Raw genomic sequence first — 11,807 nt, forward strand, 5'->3', positions numbered from 1 at the left:
TTACTTCACTGGTATCTATTATTCATAAGTCATGGGAGAGAAAGTTTGTGTAAGAAACTGTTCCTGCCCTCGGAGCTTATGATCCTGCTTGGAGCCCTAGACATGTACACAAATGAATGAAATAAAACACAGCAAGTGCTGCTAAGTGCTAGAACGCTAGATGAATAAACTTCAGATGAACTTAGAAAATTATACAGGATAAGCACTAAGAATGCTTTTATATTTCAGCCCTGTCATTAGACACTAGATTAATATATGAATAAAAAGTAATTTTTACAAAACCAAAACCAAAAAAATGAGTTTTATAAAATCGTACTGTAAAATCATTAATAACTGTATATATATATATATATTTTTTTTACTAAATCTTCAAAAAATAGCACATCTCAATTTAAACTAGCCTGTGTCTTGGTGGCTCTCATTTTGCAGTTCCAGGAGAGTCTGTGTATTTTTCTACACCGTCTTTGTTTTTCTTACAAGCTGCGTGTCATAAGCAGCTGAGTGAAAGACCTCAATTGACTCCCATCGACTATCCCCGTCACTGTACCACAGAAAGAAATGAGATTGGTCTGACTAAATGTGTTTTTCAGAAAGCCGAAAACGTGTTGGTTATTATTTTGTATATTTGAATCTTCTAAGCAGTTGAAAATTGATTTCTTGATGAGTCACTTGGGTGTTTTTTTTAGGTGTGAAGCTAAATTGACCATTTTATAATTCCAGGCTTGACTTTTTTTTTTTCCTGAAAAATATGCAATCTTTTTGCCATTTGCCATAATTGCTTTCATTATTCAGGATATTACCTGAAGACAAGTTTCCAGACTTCTTGTCATAATTTTACACAGCTTAGTTGTCCTCATGGCTTTGTTTTTTATAGTATATTACTTGAATTTCCCTTGCTGAAATTTCCAAAACTATTCCCACATTTCCTTCAGCTAATACAACTATTTATTTCTTACTCATTTTTTTTTTAACAAAATGAATTTTATGTGTCACTAAGTTCCTTCTGGCATTCTTTCATGCTATATTGAATATAGCCATTTTGTCCCTTCTTCCTCATTTCTCTAGAGCTTGGTTATTAAATGATAAACATTTTGCTTGGGGTATCATATAATATTTTTCACAAATGTTTTATTTCTACTTGACTTTCAGTAAGAATATCCCTAAAGTAAAAAACACAAATATGCTTTTTAATATTTGGATTTCAAGTAGAGGACATTTGAATTTTAAATCCAGTAATATATAGATTTTATTTTTTTTTAAAGATTTTATTTATTTGAGAGAGAGAGAGCACATGGGAGGGGGCAGGGTCAGAGGGAGAAGCAGACTCCCCGCCGAGCAGGGAGCCCGATGTGGGACTCCATCCCGGGACTCCAGGATCATGACCGGAGCCGAAGGCAGTCGCTTAACCAACTGAGCCACCCAGGCGCCCAAGACCTAGATTTTAAAATGTATCGAACCTATACATTTGTGGTTTAGATTACAAGATGGAGGAAATCATATCAATTTTTCTGAAAATTTTTAAGGGAATAATTTATCCACATTATAGTTGGAATTTGGTAACTCTGTGGCCTAATAGCAGAATGAAATAAGTGATCACTTCTAGTCCAAGTTTGTTTTTTTGTGTGTGGTTTTTTCTTTTAAATTGTCCTCTTCTCGGCGAACATAGAGAGTTTATATTCCAGGCAATGGATCTATGTCTGCTTTTACTTAAGCTTTTTGGCTGAATTTTCTGTAAAGGTTCAGATCGTAAATATTTTAGGCTTTGCCAACCCAGTGGTTTCTGTCATGACTATTCCATCTGCCTGCCACTCTAGCATGAAAGCAGCCCTAGACAATATTTAAAGGTATTGGGGTTTTATTTATTTACGAAAACAGACTTCAGACTATATTTGGCCCATGGACTAGGGTTTGTTGGCCCTCGTTCTAGATATTCTAGAATCATTCATCTCACTTTGACTGTATAGACTGGCCATTTGATCCCCTACTGTGATTCTGGCATCATGCTGAGTTGTTTTACTGAGCTTTGAATACAAAGAAGACAAGTTCAGAGATCACTTATTCTTGTCTGAATATGAAAATGTATTTATTGTCTTTCTAGTTTTCCTGCTACGTGTATTTAAAAATCATTTATAGCTCTGCTTTTAAAGCAAAATCTATCCAATGTTTACATTGTTGTTTTATTTTCATAGTTCCCGTAAAACTGCACCCTCAGCTTTGTGTCCATCACTCCCTGTCTTTTGGCCCTTCATTTTTATCTATTTCCCACTTTGAGTTCATTTGCTGCGTCGTGAATACTCCTAAATTTTCTGACTTACACCATAGTGTATAAAAGCCTTCTAGTTTACCAAAGAGGATTTATCATAAGCATTTCTCCATTAAAGTTAAGGACACATTAAGATGCTATTGGCTAAAAGGGACAATTACAAGATGCATGTGGCTGAACCCGTTGCCACTTAAACAGTGGGGCCAATTTGATTGAACGCTGGGCTAAATCACCAGACATCTGAATTCTTCTCAAGCCGAGCCAGGCCCACACAGAAGCAACCATGTCTAAGGGACCTGCGGTTGGCATTGATCTTGGCACCACCTACTCTTGCGTGGGTGTCTTCCAACACGGGAAAGTGGAAATAATTGCCAATGATCAGGGAAACCGAACCACTCCAAGTTATGTCGCCTTCACTGACACAGAACGATTGATCGGTGATGCTGCAAAGAACCAAGTTGCGATGAACCCCACCAACACAGTTTTTGATGCCAAGCGCCTGATTGGACGTAGATTTGATGATGCTGTTGTCCAATCTGATATGAAGCATTGGCCTTTTATGGTGGTGAATGATGCTGGTAGGCCTAAGGTCCAAGTAGAATACAAGGGAGAGACAAAAAGTTTCTATCCAGAGGAGGTGTCCTCTATGGTTTTGACGAAGATGAAGGAAATTGCAGAGGCCTACCTTGGGAAGACTGTTACCAATGCAGTTGTCACAGTACCTGCATACTTCAATGACTCTCAGCGTCAGGCTACCAAAGATGCTGGAACTATTGCTGGTCTCAATGTACTTCGAATCATCAACGAGCCAACTGCTGCTGCTATTGCTTATGGCTTAGACAAGAAGGTTGGTGCTGAAAGGAATGTGCTGATCTTTGACTTGGGAGGTGGCACTTTTGATGTGTCAATCCTTATTATTGAAGATGGGATCTTTGAGGTCAAATCCACAGCCGGAGACACCCACTTAGGTGGAGAAGACTTTGACAACAGGATGGTCAACCATTTTATTGCTGAGTTCAAGCGCAAACATAAGAAGGACATCAGTGAAAACAAGAGGGCAGTTCGTCGTCTCCGTACTGCTTGTGAACGTGCTAAGCGCACACTTTCTTCCAGCACACAGGCCAGTATTGAGATTGATTCTCTATATGAAGGAATCGACTTCTATACCTCTATTACTCGTGCCCGGTTTGAAGAATTAAATGCTGATCTGTTCCGTGGCACCCTGGACCCTGTAGAGAAAGCCCTTCGGGATGCCAAGCTAGACAAGTCTCAAATCCACGATATTGTGCTGGTGGGTGGTTCTACCCGTATCCCCAAGATTCAGAAGCTTCTACAAGATTTCTTCAACGGGAAAGAACTGAATAAGAGCATCAACCCTGATGAGGCTGTTGCTTACGGTGCAGCTGTCCAGGCAGCCATCCTTTCTGGAGACAAATCTGAAAATGTTCAAGATTTGCTGCTGTTGGATGTCACTCCACTTTCTCTTGGCATTGAAACTGCTGGAGGAGTCATGACTGTTCTTATCAAGCGTAATACTACTATTCCTACCAAACAGACACAGACCTTCACTACCTACTCTGACAACCAGCCTGGTGTGCTCATTCAGGTGTATGAAGGGGAGCGTGCCATGACCAAGGATAACAACCTACTTGGCAAGTTCGAACTCACAGGCATCCCTCCTGCCCCTCGTGGCGTTCCTCAGATTGAAGTCACTTTTGATATTGATGCTAACGGTATCCTCAACGTCTCTGCTGTGGATAAGAGCACCGGGAAAGAGAACAAGATCACCATCACTAATGACAAGGGCCGCTTGAGCAAGGAAGACATTGAGCGCATGGTCCAGGAAGCTGAGAAGTACAAAGCTGAAGATGAGAAACAGCGGGACAAGGTGTCTTCCAAGAATTCACTTGAGTCTTATGCATTCAACATGAAAGCAACTGTTGAAGATGAAAAACTTCAGGGCAAGATCAATGATGAGGACAAACAGAAGATTCTTGACAAGTGCAATGAAATCATCAATTGGCTTGATAAGAACCAGACTGCAGAGAAGGAAGAATTTGAACACCAGCAGAAAGAGCTGGAGAAAGTCTGCAATCCTATCATTACCAAACTGTACCAGAGTGCAGGGGGCATGCCAGGAGGAATGCCTGGAGGCTTCCCTGGTGGTGGAGCTCCTCCATCTGGTGGTGCCTCCTCTGGACCCACCATCGAAGAGGTTGATTAAGCCAACCTGAGAATAGGTCTAGCATTGTTCCACAAAATATTCGAAGGACCCAAATTTGTAGCAAATTCCATGGCAGTTTTAATGTTGAGCTGCTATAGTATAAATAAACTGGGCATTCTTGATACTTGAATATGAAATACGTGCACAGGGAAAGGAAATGAACATTGCACTTTATAAGCACTGTTATTGTTAAGTGGAAAATGCAATGTCTTAAATAAAATGGTATTTAATTGGCACCAAAAAAATAAAAAATAAAAAAAAAAATAAACAGTGGGGCCAATTTGAAGAGCTCTCAGCAGTAGAACATAAATGTGATGCTTATGAAATACTGATGTGAGTAAACACAGCCAAAACAAATGCAACATAACAGCACAAACTTTTCAGTGACAAAGTCCTAGAGCTGCTGCAGAAGTGCTTTCTCTGGTTGTGGATGCCCTGGTTAACTGTTGAAGTGGTGAGTGGCCAAGTTACAACTGCTATAGGAACTGTAACTGAAACTTGACCTTTGATACATTTACATGTTCAACTGTAACATTGTATCAACAGGCTTTTGCATTTCCTTGTGTTTGTAAGTGGCTTTGTTTTAGGATGTCATGGAAATTAACTAGAAAAAAATTGGGAGGAAGACAGCAGAAAGCTTGATTGATTGATTGATTGATTTACTTTTTTTTTTTTTTTTTCAGAATCTTATCCACTGCTAGCCTCAGAGTTTCCTTCTGTAGAATCAGTTTGCAACGGGTGCTTTCTGAGGTTAGGTAATGAATTCCCCTATAGAGACTACTCCTTCAAAGTAAATAGTGGACTCTTTATTAATCAGAAAGGCAGTTGCCTGGTCGTTTGTGTTGGTTGATTAGAACATTGCCTACGGCCTGTAAACGTGTAGATTTCCTGTGGATTGTCAGAAAGCAAGAGAAGAAAAGCAGTGGGCCTGTGAGGATCTGTGAGTGAGAAATAGGTAACAATCATTAATCCTTTCACCTTTTTCTTTACATCAAATTCAAAAATGGGTGAGTCAGCACACCAACTACCAGGTAGTAATTCCTACCGTTTGTTTTGTAATTGTGCTTCCACAAATTAAACCAAAGAAACTGTCCTTTCTGGGTATGCCAATTTGAATGTTCTGAGTAACTGTGAAGTATCAGGCTCCTGGAGCCCTACGACGTTTCAGCGTACCAAAACCCAAAGGACCAGAGGAGACTAACTCAGAAATAAAATAAATATTAAAAAAATAGAAATTAAATTTAAAAAAATAAATAAAAATAAAATAAAATAATACAGATATATATATATCTGTATCTGTAAATTAGGGTCTACATTGCAGGTATCAAGAAGAATTTGATAGCAACAGGAGTAAAATACTGATACTTCTAGTTACGCAGCATTTGAACCTTAGCATTTACAGCAGCAGCTCAGAAGCTTGCCATGTGTTACCTTTTAAAGCACAGTAAAGTAAAGTATTTTTAAATAGACAACGTAATAGAGCCAGGTTATCCTGGGTTGTATTACAAAAGCTTAGCACATCTATTTTCTCTTGTCTGCTTTGTTTAACTACTGCCCCCTGCAGGTGTTCTAGTCTCCCTCCCATAAAATAGAACTGTTGCTTCATTTGGAGTATGTATTATTTCTTACACATCTTAATTCTTACAGTTGTGTTTCTGTATGATAGATGAAAGCAAAAAGAGAAGATGTGTTGTAATGGTCCATCGGAGGTGTTACCATTCCCAAGACTAGTCTGCAAGTTCTCAGTCTCTGACATTTAGTCTTGGCATCATGTTAGCATTGATTAGGTTTAATGGAATGGATTCCCAGTATATGAACTCACAAGAAATTGATATTTTTAGGTTTTTCTTGGATGCAAATTTCTTCCTAAGATTAGTACTAAGATGATTATGTCCTCACTGAAAGGGACCCTCCTTCCAGTATCATGGTGACTGGGTGTTGTGGCCAGTCCGTAGAGCTGGAATGGATCACCACCAAAAATTTGGTTTGGATTTCCAAACCGATGATGCTACACGCACACGCACACGCACACCCCCAAGAACTGTGAAAAGGTTTTTTTATTCCCATAACGCAGCTTTCTGGGGAGAGCAGGACAGGCCTGTCAAGCTGATCTGAAAATAGTTTGAAAGAGCTGTGAGAGGAAGAAGGAGACTGGCTCTGAGTTTTCATGCCAGCTAGGGGCTGGAGGTGGGGTGAGAGTTTTTGTGCATGGTTTGAACTCACTGCTGGTGGCAAAGCACCTGGACTTTCTTATCAGCTTGCCCAGATCTGAGGCAGAATGGGAAGAGGGTAAGGCTTGAAAAGTACTGTTGTCAAACATCAGCTAGTGGAGTGAGACCCTTTATTACATTGGGTCCTCAGATTTTTTTTAATTAACATAATGTATTATTTGTTTCAGGGGTACAGGCCTGTGATTCAGCAGTCTTACACAATTCACAGTGCTCACCATAGCACATGGGTCCTCAGATTTTAAGAAAAAGATTATTTAGTTAACATAGAATTAGTGCAGGGGCGCCTGGGTGTCTCAGTCCTTTAAACATCTGCCTTTGGCTCAGGTCATGATCTCAGGGTCCTGGGATTAAGCCCCATGTGTCTATCTTTTGATCACTGTTGGGGAAAAAAAAAATCTAAATTCTTGTTCCTTACTTCTACTTATGAGATTTTTGTTTAAACATTTTTTTAAATGTTTTATTTATTTATTCATGAGAGAGAGAGAGAGAGAGAGAGAGAGGCAGAGGCAGAGGGAGAAGCAGGCTCCCCGCCTAGCAGGGAGCCCGATGCGGGACTGGATCCCGGGACCCAGGGATCATGACCTGAGCCGAAGGCAGACGCTTAACCATCTGAGCCACTGAGGCGCAGATTTTTGTGAACACATTCTTTGTTATTAAAGAATTCAATAACTTTTCTGACCCAGTCTTTCTTGCTTTTTAGCCAGGGAATTAGCGTATCTTTTTTGGTGATTTCTTCAGATTAGCGAAGCTCATCTGTTGTGGGCATAATTAAATTATTTTAATTCACAATATTCTAAGAAATTGTACTGTCACCACCTATAACCACTTTTAATTTTCTTTGCCTAAACTGGATGATAGTGAATTTCCCCTTCTATTGTTTTTGAAGGCTCACCTTGCGTGTCATTTCAGAAATGCTGACCTTATTCTCCTATATCATCATTTAAAATGAAAATAATATGTATATTGTGGAATCTTGGTAACAGTAGAGAAAATTCCTACAAACAACTACTTAATGCATGAAGGGTAAAGCAGCAACATTGAGATCAATTCTGAATGATAGTCACCAACTGTTCTGTATCTCCCCTGAGAAGAGGACAAAACTCAAAGAAAAATAGAAAAGATGCACAATACACTTACATCTGCAAAAACAAGGCAAATTCAGAGGAAACCCTCCTCTAAAGGGTTTCTTTTAAAAAATGTATTTTAAAATCTGTGTATAAGAAGAACAAAACAGGTCATGTGACTACAATAGTCTAGAGCAGTGGTTCTTTTTTTTTTAAATCTTTTATTTAAATTCAGTTAGCCAACATATAGTACCTCGTTAGTTTCAGATGTAATGTTCCATAATTGATCAGTTGCCTATAACACCCAGGGCTCGTTATATCACGTGCCCTCCTTAATGCCCATCACCCAGCTATCCCATCCCCCCTTCAACAACCCTCAGTGTGTTTCCTATAGTTAAGAGCCTCTCATGGTTTTTCTCCCTCTCTGATTTCTTCCCATTCAGTTTTCTTTCCCTTCCCTTATGATCTTCTGCCCTATTTCTTATATTCCACATATGAGTGAAACCATATGATAATTGTCTTTCTTCAGTTGATTTATTTCATTTAGCCTAATACCCTCCAGTTCCGTCCACGCCAATGTAAATGGTAGCTATTCATCCTTTCTGATGGCTGAGCAATATTCCGTTGTACATATGAGCCACATCTTCTTTATCCATTCGTGAGCTCTTTCCATGTTTTGGCTATGGCGGACATTGCTGCTATGAACATTGGGGTACATTCGTTTCACTACATCTGTATCTTTGGGGTAAATACCGAGTAATGCAATTGCTGGGTCGTAGGGTAGCTCTATTTTTAGCTTCTTGAGGAACCTCCATCCCGTTTCCAGAGTGGCTGCACCAGCTTGCATTCCCCCCAACAGTGAAAGAGGGCTCCCCTTTCTCCACATCCTCGCCAACATTTGTTGTTTCCTGTCTTGTTAATTTTAGAGCAGTGGTTCTTGATCTCTTTGGAGTTGTAGGGCTATGGGAGAATTGCTGAAAGTCCTTGATGGAGAGAAAATTCAGGTGAAGCAACATTTGCATTTGACTTACAGGGTACATCATGTTATTCAGTAATAACTTTATGCCTTGCGACAAATAAAAATCATTCCAAAGAGCAAGAATTTATTTCATGGGGCACCTGGGTGGCCCAGTTGTTAAACATCTGCCTTCAGCTCAGGTCCTGATCCCAGGGTCCTGGAATCAAGCCCCGCTTTGGGCTCCCTGCACCCTGGGAAGCCTGCTTCTCCCTCTCCCACTCCCCCTGCTTGTGTTCCCTCTCTCGCTGTGTCTCTCTCTGTCAAATAAGTAAAATCTTTAAAAAAAAAAAAAAGAATTTATTTCATAAACTACTTGTTGCTTGCTAGAGCTGTTTCTCACAGTTGTCTGGCTGTGTTCATTTACAGTTTCCAATGTGTCTCTAAACCTGTCTTTGTATTTTGTTACTGAACTCTTATGCATTTTTGAAACTGAAATATAAAATGTGTAGTTTTATATTTCTATGAACATGTTGAAGATCCAAAGGCCCTGTAACCAGGCTTACAAGGATCAGATATGCAAGCAATAATAGCAATCTTGGATTGAATGGTTACCGTGTACCAGCCAGAGTACAAAGCAGTGTCTCACCTAATTCTCCAACAACTTTATGATGTGGTTGGTTATTAATCCCACTCATTGATCAGTGAACTGAGGCCTAGAAAGAGTCAATGATTTGCTTAAGTATTCATTGAGCACCTCCCGGCCATCTGATACGATAGAGGAAGATGCAAATGAAACAAAACATGGACTCAGTAAGCTTTTAAAACTAAAAGTATCTTTTTAGCATACAGTGTTATGTTAGTTTCAGGTGTACAATGAAGTGATTCGGCATTTCCGTATGCCACCCAGGGCTCATCACGGGAAGTGTGCTCTTGATCCTCTTCATCTGTTCTGCACATCCCCCTACCCACCTTCCCTCTGGCATAAAAATTAAGTTTTGGGGTTTTTTTTAATAATTGTATTTTTCAAAATGTCTGTGTTTGAAATTATGAAATGCAGCTTCCCGCCTTGTAGTTTAATGATACCCCAAACTAATGATATGGAGAGTTGACTTCTTGGAAAACTCTACAGATGTTCATTTAAGAAATGTTGTCCTGTTGGGGCGCCTGGGTGGCTTAGTCCAACGACTGTCTGCCTTCGGCTTGGGTCATGATCTCGGGGTCCTGGGATCGACCCCCGCATCGGGCTCCCTGCTCGGCGGGGAGGCCTGCTTCTCCCTCTCCCGCTCCCCCTGCTTGTCTTCCCTCTCTCGCTGTCTCTCTCTCTGTCAAATAAGTAAGTAAATAAAATCTTAAAAAAAAAAAAAAGAAATGTCCTATCACAGGCTCTGTTAATAGTGGCAGCCAAGCAAACAGACATACCCCAGATATTTTAAATCAAAACAAAACAAAATCTCACACTTAATGCAAGACAATTTTTATGAACCAAAATTCATCTCCCTCATCTGTACATACATGAAATAATTGATGAAGCTTAATGGTAACGTTAAGTGTACTTCAAATAGATGTGATATTGCTACCTCCTTACTTATAACTGTGAACAGCTGTGTACTTTCAAAATAACAAACTTTTTTTAAAGACAACAAAACAATAGAAGGGAAAGGAAAAATACACTTGGAGAGTTTCTTTTTATGCTTACTGTTTTGAAATGATTTTATAGAAAGGCACTTTATATCCTCTCCCATTATTCTTTTACATTGAAATATTTTAAGGCTTTTAAGGCTTATCACTAATATCCACAACTTTGTCATAAAGGACAAAGCCTTTAGAGTATTAATGCTTTGAAGTAATGTTTTCCCTTTTGTAAATTAAGATTTTAAAAAACGGAAGCATAAAAATGTTAGGGGTCTCCACGAAACAATGATGCTATCAACACTGCACTTCCACCTACAAAGGTAGAAAAAGCAGTGTGATTTTTTTTAATCTAAAGATACTTTCTGCAGCACAGCCACTATTTTCTTTCCTACCCCAGCTCTTCACACTCCCCACTTTTCTGGAAATTCCGGAAGTATTTGAAGTTCATTAATTTCCTCTCTTTCCTTTCTCTTTGACCCGTGCATTCATCCATCTACTTGCCAAACATTTATTCTAAAGTAGCAGATGGTAGGCAGGTGCTAGAGATGTAAAGATAAAAATCATATTCCTGTTCTCAAGGTACTTAAAGTCTAAAAGGAAAGACAGATTTGGAAACTCTTGCAATGTGCCCTGGTAAATACCACTGGAGTTCTAGAAAGAGCCACCGACCAGTCTGAGGGATTACCCTGGGCCTAGTAAGAAAGCCAAGTGTAGTGCACAGGACTCAAGTGCAGGCATATGTTTGGAGACGTGGTAGAGATTGAAAATGGAAAGACACGCAGGGACCAGCTCATGTATACCTTGTTTTATGCCACAGTTGGGAATTCAGACTTTATCATGACTCACATTAACAAGGCATAGAAATTGAAGTAGCTTTAGCAAGAGAGTGACATAATAATATATGCAATTTAGAAAGATCCCACTGGAAGCTATGTGGGGGGTGGAATGGACCACATTGATAGGAAAGATGGTGGCTAGTAGAGGGGAGTGTGGAGAGGTCCCAAGCAGCTGCAGTAAGAAGGTAACAGGGCTGTACACAGAAGGGGTTAATCCAGGATTCATAGACTGAAGTTATGTGGGGAGTGAGTGAGATAGAGATAATTCTCACATGCTGGCTTGAATTACCAGTGGATGGTGGTGGTGTTAATCAGGATTGGGGATCGATTCTTTTTTAGTATGTTGTGTTTTTGGTGTCACTGGAACATCTGACTAGAACTGTGTAAAAACCAATTAGATGTGAATCTAGGGCTCAGGAGAGAACTCTGGGCTGTGGATAATAGAATGGTGCAAGAGCCATATAGATGGCATGTTAGTGGTGGTTGAAACAATGTATGAATGAGGTTATCAGTGGCTAATTAAAAATGAAAACAACAAAGGGGGTGCACCTGGGTGGCTAAGTCAGTTAAGCGCCTGCCTTCAGCTCAGGTTGTGATCC

General features: G+C 39.8%; 1 pseudogene; it reads left to right on the forward strand.

Annotated features, from left to right (window-relative positions):
• The first annotated feature begins 2,480 nt into the window (after nucleotides 1-2,480).
• Nucleotides 2,481-4,611, forward strand: LOC114216614 (heat shock cognate 71 kDa protein pseudogene; annotated as a pseudogene).
• Nucleotides 4,612-11,807: the final 7,196 nt, after the last annotated feature.

Source organism: Eumetopias jubatus, unplaced genomic scaffold, assembly GCF_037043125.1.
Source record: "Eumetopias jubatus isolate StellerSeaLion01/CBP00866 unplaced genomic scaffold, mEumJub1_p1.0 scaffold_8, whole genome shotgun sequence".
Classification (NCBI taxonomy): domain Eukaryota; kingdom Metazoa; phylum Chordata; class Mammalia; order Carnivora; family Otariidae; genus Eumetopias; species Eumetopias jubatus.